The following is a 10,144-nucleotide window of genomic DNA, read 5'->3' as shown; positions in this document are numbered from 1 at the left end:
ATCTAGCATTGGAATCCTTCATGCTATTTAACCACTTCAGTGGAGCATGATCCGTCACCAAAGTAAAATGGACTCCTGCCAGGTAATGCCTCAAAGCCTCGATTGCCCACTTTACTGCGAGGCACTCTTTCTCAATCACTGAGTAGCTTTTTTCCCTTGGGAACAATTTCCTACTCAGGAAAAGGATAGGATGTTCAACTCCCTCAAACTGTTGTGACAACACTGCCCATAGCCCTATCTTTGATGCATCTGTTTGCACTATAAAAGGGCTGTTGAAGTCTGGGCTTCTAAGGATGGGACCCTCTGATAGACACCTTTTTATGTCCTCAAAGGCTCTCTGACAATCCCTTGACCACACCACTTGTGTAGGGGCACACTTTTTTGTGAGGTCCGTTAAAGGGGCTGCCACTTCCGAATAGTTGGGGATGAACCGCCGGTAGTACCCTGCTAAACCGAGCAGAGAGCATACCTGCGTTTTTGTTTGGGGGGTCGGAACTTCTTTCAGGGCAGCTACCTTGTCGGCTAGTGGTCTTACTTTTCCACCTCCCACTGCATACCTTAAATATTTGGTTTCCGCTTTACCCAAGGCACATTTCTTAGGGTTGGCTGTGAGCCCTGCCTCTCTTAGAGATTTGAGGACCGCTTTGATCCTATTTAGATGGGCCCGCCAGTGTTTACTATAAATGACAATGTCATCTAGGTAGGCTGCGGCATAAGTCCTATGGGGCCTCAGTACCTTATCCATGAGTCTCTGAAATGTGGCTGGGGCTCCATGCAGTCCAAATGGCATTGTCACAAACTGGTATAAACCCATGGGAGTGGCAAAGGCTGTTTTGCATTTGGACTTTTCCTCTAAGGGTATTTGCCAGTATCCTTTTGTCAAGTCCAACATGGATATATATTCCGCGTTACCAAGGGCGTCAATTAATTCGTCCACCCTTAGCATCGGATACTGCACCGACACACTTTATTCGAGCAAATACCCAGTATGTACCTGGCAGATACCTGGAATGCGCCGCTCCTCACCTCTGACAAGCCCCGTTGCGTTTGCCTTCCCAGCCTGGGTTCATGCCTGGCTGACGGGCGGCTGATCTGTTAAATGATAATGATTAGGATTTAATAGGCTACAATGCTTCGCGTGTCTACCAGATGGCATAAATTCATGAATTGTAATGCAGTATATATATATATACTGTGCAGTATTGCAGCCAGCGGGAATAAAATGCTTCAATCCCTGCCTGGAAAATACCTCAATGCACTCGGGCAGAAAACAGTCACAAATCTCAATACACCCGGGTATACCCGAATTCGTGGGACTAGCCGAGCTCGAATAAAGTGTGTCGCCAGTGTATGCGTCAAACTTGGATACCGCATTGACCTTTCGGAGGTCCACACAAAATCTTACCTTCCCATCGGGTTTAGGGACCATAATTAGTGGACTACACCACTCACTGCATGATTCCTCAATCACTCATAAGTGTAACATTTCTTGTACCTCCTTCTCTACCAGAGCCCTACGACTTTCAGGCAACCTATAAGGACGGGAACGTACTTTTACCCCAGGTGCTGTCTCGATTGCATGGGAAATTAAGTTAGTTTGTCCTGGTAAGTCAGAAAAAACATCCTGGAATTGTGTAATTATTGCTAACAAGTCCCCTTTTTGTTCAGAGGACAACTGTTTACCCATTGGGATTTAATCGTCACTCACGATGTTCTCCCGTGGAGGCTGAGGACCCAAGTCCGTTTCCTCCTCCACCGGGTGGATGAATAGAGACCGCTGCATCTTCCAGGGTTTCAGCAAGTTCACATGGTAAACTTGTTTACCCTTCCTGGACGCTAGTTGAGCGATCTCGTAATCCACATCACCCGTACGGCGGAGTACTTCGAATGGGCCCTGCCATTTGGCCAGGAGTTTACTCTCGCAACTGGGTAACAATAACATCACCTGGTCTCCTGCGAGCATTCTGATTGTAATGTCTCTCCTGACTGTCCTGGGCTGATCTAATATTCTCCCTGGCGAAATGGCCGACCAAATCTAGGCGCTTCTTAAGGTCTAGTACATATTGCAGGGTATTCTTAGAAGGGAGAAAGTGGGGGTACAGTGGCCTGTACTCCAAAGAAAATTCACTCAAATGCACACTACCTAAATTTAAAATTTAACCTTTAATATCAAGTACTTAAAACATATATTACCAAAGTGAAAATGTGATAACGTTTAAAAATAAATTAAATAAAGTAACTCGTGCAGACAGGCAGTCTCTAATGTTTAAATGCTCCAGTATATCATTAAAACTGGAGAATAGGAGGCTGCTAGAGTGCACACAGCCGGAGTGAGCAAACAAGCCCACCACTTCTCTGATTAGCCTAATAAATAGTAAATATCGTAGGGGCTATTGATATCATGGTTATAACTTGATACTGGCAGTATGGCCTCCTAATCAGGTCGTGACCTACTCCAAGAATGCTTGCCTAGCCACTACCCTAATTTTTATATATATATCGGCTAATCTAGTGAACGGCTGACAAGTACTGTACTAAAATAGCCCCATGAAGGGGGCTGACATCATCAACACGCGTCCAACGCGCGTTTCCCTCCTACTACGGAGCTTCCTCAGGGACAAAATTCAAAATTAATATATGTTTTAAGTACTTGATATTAAAGGTTAAATTTTAAATTTAGGTAGTGTGAATATATGTTTTAAGTACTTGATATTAAAGGTTAAATTTTAAATTTATGTAGTGTGCATTTGAGTGAATTTTCTTTGGAGTACAGGCCACTGTACCCCCCACTTTCTCTGATTCACTTCAGTTCACAGTTGCACCTAATTTTCATTATCAATTGGATTTATCATTATTAACATTTTCTACACAATTAGTATGGTGTAGTTGATCACTCCCTTATCCCCTCTTTTTGTTTATTCTTAGAAGGGGACTGCTGTTCCTCCCAGGACTCCTTTAGAAGGTCTAGGATACCCCGGGGTTGGCGGCCATAGAGCAATTCAAATGGAGAGAATCCTGTGGAGGCCTGGGGAACTTCCCGCACTGCAAACAGCAGAAAAGGGAGAAGTTCATCCCAGGCTCTCTTCTCTGAATCTACAAATTTCCTCAGCATCCCTTTTAGAGTACGGTTAAATCTTTCCACCAATCCGTCAGTCTGTGGATGGTAGACCGATGTCCGAACAGACTTGACCTCTAGTAACTTTAAGACATCCTGCATCAGTTTAGCAATGAAATGTGTACCTTGGTCTGTCAACTAACCTGGGGAAGTCCAACCCGTGAGAACAGTTCCAACAACTTGTTGGCTACTTGCTTCGCCGTTGCTGTTCTCAGGGGGAACGCCTCAGGATACCTTGTTGCATAGTCCACTATTACAAGGATAAACCTGTGTCCTTTCGCAGAAGGTTCTAGAGGTCCTACCAAGTCTACCCCAATTCTCTCAAAGGGAACTGACACCAAGGGTAGAGGAACCAAAGGGGCTGGTTTTTGTCCTTTTGGACTAGTTAGCTGGCACTCCGGACATGCTGCACATAGCTTAGCAATATCACTATGCATCCCTGGCCAATAGAATCGGGATGAAATACGGTCCAATGTTTTATCCCTGCCCAGGTGACCACCCCAAGGGACAGTATGGGTTAGAGTGAACACAGATTTAACAAACGCCTTGGGAACCAATATTTGTCTGGTGACCTCCCCTGTTGTGTCTGCCTATTCACCCTATAAAGGATATCCTTTGAAAGCTCAAAATGGGGGAATACTATCACCCCCTGTGCATCTAAAATCTGTTCATCAATTTTCACCACCTTGTCATACTGTCTAGCAAGGACTGGGTCTTCCCTTTGCTTCTGGCGAAAGTCAGGGAGGTACAGGTCTGGTAAATCTTCAGGGCCTATATCCCCCTCCCTTTGGCCATCCCCAGCCATCACTTGTGACCTCTGACTACTAGAATGGTCACCTTGAGACCCAGATTTCTGCAACCAGTCCTGTTTGTCCAAGCGTCTTTGCTTCCGAGTCTTTTGAACCCGGTGTCTACTTGAAAAAAGGTCTGCCGAGAAGGGGAACAGTTTGCCAGGGTTCTCTTGAGCCCTAAAAGGAGGCTCCTCATGAAAGACTGGGGCCATTAGGTCCGAAAAGAAAGGCCAGTCCCAACCGAGCACAATGGGGGCACGGAGCCAAGGAGCGACTCCTACTTCGAGGTAAGCCTCCTGACCTTTTACCTGTAGCCGGATTTTGGCAGTCGAATAGCATTTTACATCGCCGTGTATACATTCTATGCTCCACGGGGAGTCAAAAGAACACACGTTGGGCGGTAACAGTTCCTGTAGGACCAGAGTTTTCCCAAAGCCCGAATCTACAAGGGCCTGGACGTTTTTTCCCCCAATCAGGGCTGGAAGTAGCCAGGGCTTGTAATTTTCCCCAGTAAAGGCCAAGGCGACGGTTCTGCTGAATGAACAATCCATCTGTGGACAGTCCACATACCGGTGGCCTTGTTCTCCGCAGGCGGAACATGGAGAGGGTTCCCTCGCAGGAGGGGGTTGTAGATAGCGCTCCGCTGGACCGGTTACTGGAGACCAGGCATCTGGTGGGTCCTGTGGGCGCCGTCCTCGGAAGTTCCTCTCATTTTGCGATGAGCCGACATCCGGAAGGAGATGAGGGTCTCAGCGGGGACTAGCATTTGGACTCCGTCCTTGCTTGAACGACTGCTCCTTCCGTTGGACTTGGCGGTTCCATGACGGGCCGTAGGTTCCCCGTTGATCCGACCTCCCTCTTTTTGCATCCGCAAGTGCCGGTGGAGTTCGGTCCAGGACACTCGCCTGCTGCTCAGCCCCAAGGAAGTTCTCCACGAGTCGGACTGCCAAAGCTAGGGTTTCAGCAGCGTGGCGTTTTACCCACGAGCGTGCAGAAGGGGGTATTATTTGTAGAAATTGTTCCAAAACCACCTGCTCAAGAATTGCCTCCTTAGTGCACTCCTCGGGTTGTATCCAGGGCATACATAAGTCCAATAATCACTGAGCGAGGACCCGCGGTCTCATCTTTGCTGTGTACTTCATGTTCCGGAACTGCTGCCGGTAAGTCTCTGGGGTCAGACATAAGCGATCCAGTATGGCGGCTTTTACTTGTTGGTAGTCCATTGCCTGATCTGCTGGGAGACCCTGATATGAGGCCTGGGCTTCTCCTATGAGGAGCGGGGCCAAAGCAGTTGCCCAGCAATCTGTAGCCCAGCCCTGAGCTTCGGCAACTCTTTCAAAAGTCAGTAAAAAAGCCTCTGGATCCTCGTTCGGAGCCATTTTCCTCAGGAGTATAGGGGGTCTGCTTGCTAGTTCTGCACTGGCAGACCCTTGGAATTGGGTCAGCAGCTTGGCAATCCGTTCATCCTGTGCTGCTTGTAGTCTTTCATCTCTCTCTGCTTGCAGCCGGGCCTGTTCCTGCATTAACAGTCCCTGCTGTTTGGTCTGCTCCTGCATTAACTGTCCCTGCTGTCTGGTTTGCTCACACAGAAACTCTTTCAACATTTCTTCCATTCTTGTATGTGTGTGTTTGGCCCTTTAACTGCAGGAGCCTTTTGAAAAAAAACCTTCCCAATTATTGACACCATATGTTGCAGGGTACATGCAACTACACATGTGGGTTTCTTGCCAAGGCTTATTTATTTAGCCTTAACAGATATACAACACACAAAACAAAAATAGCTTTTCTTCAGCAAAAACAAAACAAAACAGTTTGTCTTTAGCAGACAGTGTGTAACTCAGGCAGCAATCCCTTTTCTAAGCAGGAGACAGACAGTTTATAATTCACTTACTTTGTTTATCAGACCTTGTATCAGGAAATCTCTTTAGCAGCAGCTTACTCCTCTCTCATCAACAACCAAGATCCATGTGTCTATAGCCTGGGTTTTAACACACCTTGATTAGGCAGCTGGGATCCAACTAATTGTCCTGAGGTTCCCAGCTGAAGTTAACCTAGTCAGTGCTGCACTGGAGGCTAGACATAGGTTTTCCAGGCATATAACTGGTGGCTTTTATTTACCCTGTCACACACTCCGACCAGGAAAGGGACTTCAAGAGCAAGCTCACCAAGGAGCTTCTCAATCTGTTCAATATCAAGAAGTCTAAGACCACGCCGTATAATCCAAAGGGAGGCGCTCTGCCGGAGAGGTTCAACCGAACATTGCTAGACATGCTAGGCACCTGTAATTGTTCTGGTCCTGGCTTTGGCTGGAACTCGCCCTTAGTAGGATATAGAGCTTCCAGACAGAGCCCTCCCTATACTTGGCAATTGTAATCACCTGGTTTTGGACTCACACTGCAGTTTGCTTCATGCTGCCTGCTATGCACATCTGTCCCTATTGGCTGCCCATGCTATTTAGGGTCAACCCTTCCCCCCAGGAAGTGGCTGAGCATTGCATGTAACTGTGCTTGCCACAAGCACCTCTGCTTGGCCTGACTTTGCCTTCTTGTGCTGTCTTGAAGCTTGTCTTATCCTGAAACTTCCTGCATCTAATGGCAATTCCTGTGCTGTAGCCCCTGTGCTAAAGCTTCCTGTCCCTGGCAGACTTTTCCTTCATCGCGCTGAAGCACTTCGCTGAAGCGGCTACATTGAAGTCCTCAGTGTTTTCGTGGCCATCTGTATCCCCTGTTCCCAGTGGCCTTCTCTACGTCCTGTTCCTGTCTCCCTTCCAGAGGCCTTCATTGCGCTGTAGCACCTTCGCTGAAGTTTCCTAATGCCGACCCCAGCTTGTGACCACGACCATCGCTCCTGTGCTGACCCCAGCATGGAATATGTTTACTCTGCTTTCTCCAACCCAGACCCGGCTATGCACAACTACGGACTATGCAATCCGGACCCGACTTCGTGGTCTAAGGTCAGTGTATACCCATCCCCACCTCAGCCTCTCGGTCCGGTCCAGGTTTGTGGCGAGCATGACCGTTACAGCACCCTAAAGTTCTCCCAAAAGGCCGAATGGAGCAAGCACTTGGAAGTACTACTGTATGCGTACAACTGCACCAGACATGAATCTATGATGTACACACCATATTTCATGATGTTCGGGCGAGAGGCACGACTGCCTGTAGACATCCGTCTCAGGGTATCTACCGATGGGGTACCCAATATGGCTCACTATCGATACGTGAAGCAACTTCAGGATAGCCTGCAACGCGCCTACCAGCTAGCGAAAAGGCCTCGGCTCATCTAAACGCCTGCAACAAGTGAAGGTATGACCACAAGGTCCGATATCGGGAACTTTGTCCTGGAGACGCTGTTCTCCTATGCAATTTAGGGATCCCTAGCAAACACAAACTGACCAACCGCTGGCGCGACGGGGTCTTCGAAGTAGAATCCAAAATGCCAGGCCTCCAGGGCGACCGTATACGAGATGCGGATGGCCAGGTAAAGGTTTGGCATAGAAACCACTTTTTGCCCATTCCACAAGTGGGAGAAAGTGACTTTGAAATAGAGACCACAGTTGCTGCCCCTGAGCCATCATAGTCCGCCGAGACTCCTTCTTCAGTAACTGAATCCAACCAGGATCCTTTGGAAGGCACATCCACCAACTACAATGGACACTGGTGGGCACATTATGAAGAAGCACCGGGTAATGGACCTGCTCCTAATGTACCATCACCAGCGACTTCAACAAGCCGCCCTCTGGATCCCAGAAGCCTACGTTTTGTGTCAGGTAGAGACTTTGCAGAGACTGTGCTGCCACTTAGAGATGGGCCAAGGCCCTAGGACTATGATAGACTTTTCCCAGTGGAAAATACTGAAGAAGAGCCTCACAGGAGCCAGCAGGTGAGACGCCCTTCTAATCGAGTGTCGTTCGATTTGTTAGGGGCACCCCATTATGAGTCTCAGCAGCTGGATAGGAGAAAGCTGGCCTCAGTTATCAATATTTTTGTTGAGATGTATAATATTGTTTAAAGTGATGGATGTGTTAAGTTTTATCATTTTCATGCATTTTTATTATAAAATGCTTGTGTTACTTTGTTCCCAAGTGGGGTCGTTGGTTTCTTTACCAGGATGAGGATGTAGCCAGATCCCCCTTGCCCCTTACCTCTGTTGTGGGAGCAGGGGAGGGGGGGGGATGTGCAGACTACTGCCGGGAGCTGCCGTGTGCCACCAGTGTTACGGGCAGACCCGGAGATCTGCACGGAGGATGCAGCCAGGTGAGCATGTCACCGGAGAACCGCATCTCGCCCAACAAGCGAGGGCCGCCATGTTAGATTGTGCACGCATGCGCGGTTCCAGCTTTGCACATGCGCAGTGCCTTGTCCAATAGGGGCAGGCTCCGCAGGGACAACAAGTCCCAGCAGCCTCCAGGGCGGCTTCTCATGTGGGCTGAGACAGCCAATAGGGCTGCAAGGATCTCGGCAGGCAATAGATACTTTTGGCGTGCTTGAGGGAGACCACGCTGGTTGGAGCAGGGACAGAGAAGGGTGAGGATGTGTTCAGGGTGCTAGTGGCCCCTGAACTAGGCCAGAAACCCCCATAGATCCCAGTGAGGCCCCAACTCTCCTCAGCTTGTGGCTGCTGCAGGGAAGGCCTATAGCTAGGGACCCTTTCCCCAGTAGCTGCTTATAGAGGATTACAGCACGCCATTGATAAGACACGCGGTGTGCGCAGACTGCAGCCTGTGGTCTGGAACCTGACAACAATGATTACCTCTTCAACAGATTAAACTCATAGTCCAGGAATAGCCATCCTACTTACTTTCCCTCTACAAAACAGAGGGGGACAAGAGAGACAGACGTCACCAAGCTCCTCCTCAGAACAACAAGATTCTTTAGATGTGAGAAGGAATATAGGAGACGCGGGCTTGACTCGAGAGAGGTACTTTAAAAAAATCATGACGCATGACATGGACATTCCAAGACTGCCGTAGATTTCCAGAAACTGCAGTTACATTGATTTATTCAAGATTTTCAGGTTATTGAACTTTATGAATATTTTATTTTGCAGGACAAATAGCACACGGCATGACCCTGGTAAAGTACTCTGAGTCCCTTCAGTCTATGTACATAAGAGATATGTCACTCAGATTGAAAACACTACAGACATATGGGGGTGGAGGAATCACCCAGTTGAGACAAAGTGAGACATCGCTCGCCCCGGAAGTGACAGACTGGAAGTAACACGAAGTGCACAATCACCACGGAAAGAGCACACCGAGAGGGGATGGACGCAGACATCTATATTGATTTTGTGAAGGAGCTTTTTTAAATTGCCATTTGTGAGCAGTTTAATCTTTGAGATTCTGAAGAAGTAAAACAGATATATACTATGTTTTTTCTCTTTGTCTTTCAAGTTTATGAAGTAGGCTACTGATAATTCCAAAAGCCTAAAAATCTATTTCACACATGTGAATGCAATACAAATTTGGAAAAGAAACACAGTTTAGTCCAAATTGATCACACTATATTTAATCTATTTTTTTGTATTTCATATACACTGCAAGAGTTGCGCTGCTGATATCCGTGCAGTCAACTAATACTGTAGGTTTTCTCAACAATTGAATAATGTGGCCCTTACTTCATTTCAGAATATGGCTCTTAGTGACTTAGAAAAGATTCTATGGACGGGGCATAGAAAACAAAAGAATAACCTTACTAAGCAAGAATGGAATTATGTTCAAAAGTTGCAAGATGATCCTGACATTCTCATTAAACCTTCTGATAAAGGAAGTGTGATAGTGATCTGGGACAGAAAGAATGACATAAGTGAGAATATGAAACAACTGGAAGTTGCAGACCATCATTTCAAATTACCTAGGGACACTACCTCTAAATTGAAAAAAAATACAACCTAATTGGAAACTTCAATAAATGAATCGCTGTTTTTCTGACCACTGATTTTCCATTAACTCCTGTCTTGTATGTTTTAGCAAAGATATATAAACATTTGGGACAGTTCCTGCGGTGTCAAATCAATTTTGGGCATAATTCCATACACCAACCCCTACTGTACAACCTCTTGTCGATAATACTAAATCCTTCTTCAGGACTCCATTCCACTGACTTCACCAACAATTTTTTTTAAACGTAATAAATACTTCTGTACAATGTCAAGCAGTGCACACAATTACATGTGAAAATTGAGAATAACATGAGAGATTCATTTTGGTCTATGTTGAGGGATTATAAAAGTTACT

Source organism: Ascaphus truei, chromosome 1 (assembly GCF_040206685.1).
Source record: "Ascaphus truei isolate aAscTru1 chromosome 1, aAscTru1.hap1, whole genome shotgun sequence".
Taxonomy (NCBI): domain Eukaryota; kingdom Metazoa; phylum Chordata; class Amphibia; order Anura; family Ascaphidae; genus Ascaphus; species Ascaphus truei.
Note: the sequence above shows the minus strand (reverse complement) of the source record.